Source organism: Trachymyrmex cornetzi, unplaced genomic scaffold (genome assembly GCF_001594075.2).
Source record: "Trachymyrmex cornetzi isolate Tcor2-1 unplaced genomic scaffold, Tcor1.1 scaffold448, whole genome shotgun sequence".
Lineage (NCBI taxonomy): Eukaryota > Metazoa > Arthropoda > Insecta > Hymenoptera > Formicidae > Trachymyrmex > Trachymyrmex cornetzi.
The window spans coordinates 128,065-132,461 of NW_017299267.1; positions in this window are offsets into that span (position 1 = coordinate 128,065).

The following is a 4,397-nucleotide window of genomic DNA, read 5'->3' on the forward strand; positions in this document are numbered from 1 at the left end:
AAAATAAATTTAAAAAAAAAATCCCGATACACGTGTTCGCTTATTTTATACCTACAATTGGTAAAAAAAGTTTGAAGCGATTTAAAAATGTCGAAAAAAGAAAGTGTTCGGTTTGTAAAAGAATGCCTCATGTACGTATACTCGTATGTATAAACGTATGTACAAACGTATGTATAAACGTATGTATAAACGTATGTATAAACGTATGTATAAACGTATGTATAAACTTATGACAAAGAAAATACGTAGAATGGCATGATAAAACGTGTTGCGACACGTTCGAAATTCTTGGAAAGAGGGGCACAGCCTGCCTCTTCTTCGATTTTGGAAGTATTACCATGTACGTCAAAATTTACGAGGACGCGATCAGTTTTGCGATACCCGCTTGTACGAATGATTGAAAATGTACTTCGCCAAAGAGAGCAGCGCATCCAACGACATGAAGAAGGAATATAACGTGTAAGTTTCAACGTTTTATACAAGAAATAACGTTTTATACAATAAATAACGTTTTATACAATAAATAACGTTTTATACAATAAATAACGTTTTATACAATAAATAACGTTTTCAACATTATGTATATACACAGCATGGAGCGTCGCGCGGTGCGCTTACTGAGCAGACGTTACGACCTGACGAGTACAGGCTACAAGTATATGGAAATTGGAATCAACGTCGGTCCACCGAGTTACGTGGAGATCGCCCTGGCAGATCATCGCGGACACGAACTGTCGCTGTCTCTCGAAACTTGGAAGGGTCTCTACGAGCAGCGATGGAATATTTTCAAGATGCTGCGAAACGAATACAAGGACAATTTTATAAGCGTTGGACCGCTAACCGTCAGAGTTTGCACGCTGTAGAACGATGCTACGCTCGTACGTCTCGATTCTTCATCCGTACGATGATGACCGAAACAACGCTACACCGTATGTTCGAGTTTGATGGTTGTATCGATGTAACGTTCGAACGATTAGTCCGACTCGTCGATACGGTCGATGCCAAATATACGCGATTCTCCAATATCGGGCCCAAGAACGCTATACGTGATAGCGACGTCTTCAATGGACATCAGCTCGTCGATTGTGAACTATTAGCTCTAGTTTTTTAAATACGTATAAAAAATCGGTGTAATAAGATGTGAATAAAAATAAATTCGTTCGCATCACTATATATATATGTATATGTACTTTATTTTACTACCCATCCGTCATATCCTTTGCCCTAGTAAAAGAAAAAGAAAAGAACACAGCTTATTGTGAAAACTAAGTTATAAAAAGACAAAAGGAAAAAGAGGTTGTCGTACTTTTACGAGCGGGTGGCGGCGGCCCACAGCGGCAGCGACGGCGGCGGCCCGCAATGCATTTATGGGATGGTCACGGGGTCGCGGCAGCGACCGGGGGACCTTCTCTGCGCTCTAGCCACATAGAGTTAGAACTCGCCTACTATACCTACTCTCAATGATTACGAAACTTGGTTGTATTTAGGTATTTAAAATAATTAATAAATATTGTTTCTATAGAAAAATTACATTACGTTATATCTTGGTTGAAAAACGGTTGGAGCATATACTCTTTGTAACACTTTTCGTTGTATAACTATTTGTTTTTGTATTGTTTTTTGTTCATGGCAATATTTTCTTTTTTTGTGATGTTTTTTGTTGTCTTGTACGTGACTGCAGTCCCCAAAATCTTACTGCCATTCCGCATGACGTCATACCCCCACCACCGAAGAATCCCCGCGCTACTCTTCCTCTCGCCAGCGAGTATCACCCGCACCCCGCGCTCCCCTCTATCCCCATGGCTTAGAACCTGCCTAGTATACCTACTGTGTTCTAACGGAGATATTGAAATATATATATGGCTGCGAAGCTGTACTGTGTCACAACGTGATTATAATACAGTATCTTGTGAAATCACCAGCCCCGATAATACATCGTAAACCCAACATTCTGGTAGCAGAGCGTGGTTTTACCGCAACCGGAAAAAGAAGCTGCCAAAGAGAAAGCAAAAGCCGACAAGAGAATTTTGAGCAGCGATCGAAGTAAGAAGCAAACACGCCGCAAGTATCAGGGAGAAGAAAAGAAAGCGTTACGGTAAAATGGACAAGATATCAATCATCTCCGTTCCACAACTTACGGCTATGAACTATTACGTGTGGGCTATGAAATTAGAAGCAGTATTAGGCTTAAAAAGGACGTCCTAGTAACCGACGTCCTAGTAACCGAGCGGCCCATAGGCGACAAGGAACGCGAGAAATGGAATAGCGATAACGATGACGCCGTATGTATCATAAAGCTAATCTTATCTGATGACCAAGCCATGCAGTTCGCGGACGAAACCAACGCGAAGGAATTATGGACAAAAATCAAAGAAACGTATGTAGGACGTCTTGAAGATTCTAAAATCGACGCCACAGTTGAATTACGCGATATAGCAATGAATGATAAAGAGACGGCAGCGGATTACGTTGCACGGACACGAGGTCTAGTGTCGAAATGCAAAAGTCTGGGAGTCAGAATATCGGATCGCGAGCTCGTCTACCACGTTGTGAGAGGCTTAAATGGTAAATTTAATCGTATTAGAAATACACTTAAAACACAACGGGACAAGAAACTCGACGACGTATTAGAAGTCTTACGAGAAGAAGAAAGAGAGCTGAATAACCAGAAGAAACGTAACGATGCGGCTTACGCAGCAAGAGATGGTAAACGCAATACTGGGAAGAAATGTCACATATGCAAAAGGCCTGGACATCTAGCGAAAGCATGCTGGCATCGAAAACCTAACGACAACGATGGCGAGAGAAAAGATCCACAAGACAGGGGACGTGGAAACCAACGTAGCGATATACGACACATAGGTTGTCCACAACGAACTCGTCAGGACGGACGCAACGATCGGAACGGAAAAGCCAACGACAGGAACAAAAGAGCCGACGAAGCTACTGACGACTACGCATTTGAAGCTGACGATGGAGGATATGCAAAGGGTACTCGCAGGATTAGTTGGGTACTTGATAGCGGTAGCAGTAGTCACATGGTTAAAGAGGAATTTGTACTTGACGATTTTTATCCTGTAAATGGTGACGTCTTTCTGGCAGGTAAGGGATATGTGACAAAATCAGAAGAAATCGGCTCGATTGATAGCAAATTTGAGATTGATGATAAATACGGATATAAAGTATGTCTTAAAGATACTCTGTTTGTACCCGAATTAAGAAATAACTTGCTTTCCATACGAAAATTAATGGTTATAAAGTAACATTCGGTAACGACATAGCACTAATCTACGACGTTAGAACACTTGTAAGGAAAGGAATTAAAAATGGCTCTAAATACATTATAGGGAGCAAAATTATTGCTGATGTTTGTTTTATGAGCACAGAAAACACGGGAAGCATGAGTCGTGAAATGTTATGGCATAAACGTTTAGCACATTTGAGTCCTAAATATATGGATAGGTTAATTAAAGAGTCTCTTGTTAAAAATGTCAATGAGATTTGTAGGGGTCAGATTGAATGCGAATCGTGTAGTAAGTCGAAGCTAACGCAGAAAAATCATAAAATAGTAGAGTATAGAGTCACTGAAAAACCATTAGAATTAGACAGTAGGTACGACCAAAGCTACAATGCAAATACGTTCGGATGCACAAAAACGGGATCGCGAAGCAAGGTTATTGGAACAAGGTGTTCGGAGATCAAAACGAATTGCAGGTACAAGTAGGGATAATACTTTAATAGATAGCGCAGTTGATTTTGAGGCTAACGAGGCTAATAATGAGGTGGTTTTCAATAATTTTGATGAAGCAAAAGAAAATAAAGAATAGTTAGACTGGTATAACGCTATGAAAGATCAAATAAATCACTAAATTCTCATAGGGTGTGGAATGTTGATAGACTACCAAATATAAAAACCATAAAAAGCAAATGGATTTACTCTATTAAAAACGGCTCTTATAATAAAATGAAAAGATATAAAGCGCGATTAGTCGCCGCAGGATTTAATCAAATAAAGCATAGGGATTATGAGGAATCGTATTCTCCTGTAGTCAATATCGAAGCATGAAGAACGTTATTGAGCATTGGAGCTAAGCGAAAAATGCGTATCCGTTTCTTTGACGTAAAGACGGCTTATCTATACGGATCTATTGATGAAACAGTATATATGGAACCACCCCCAGGTTTCGAAAAAATGATTGGTCATAATAAAATATGTAGATTACGAAAAAGTATTTACGGGTTGCCTCAATCTGGGCGTAATTGGTTCAAACGACTTCGTAAAGAGTTACTAAACTTAGATCTTAAGGGGATGCTAAAGCAACGGCGGAACTCAATTAAGGTCGATAATACAGATTTAGGAGATTTTATTGGAAAATCGATGTAAGACGGTGCTGCGC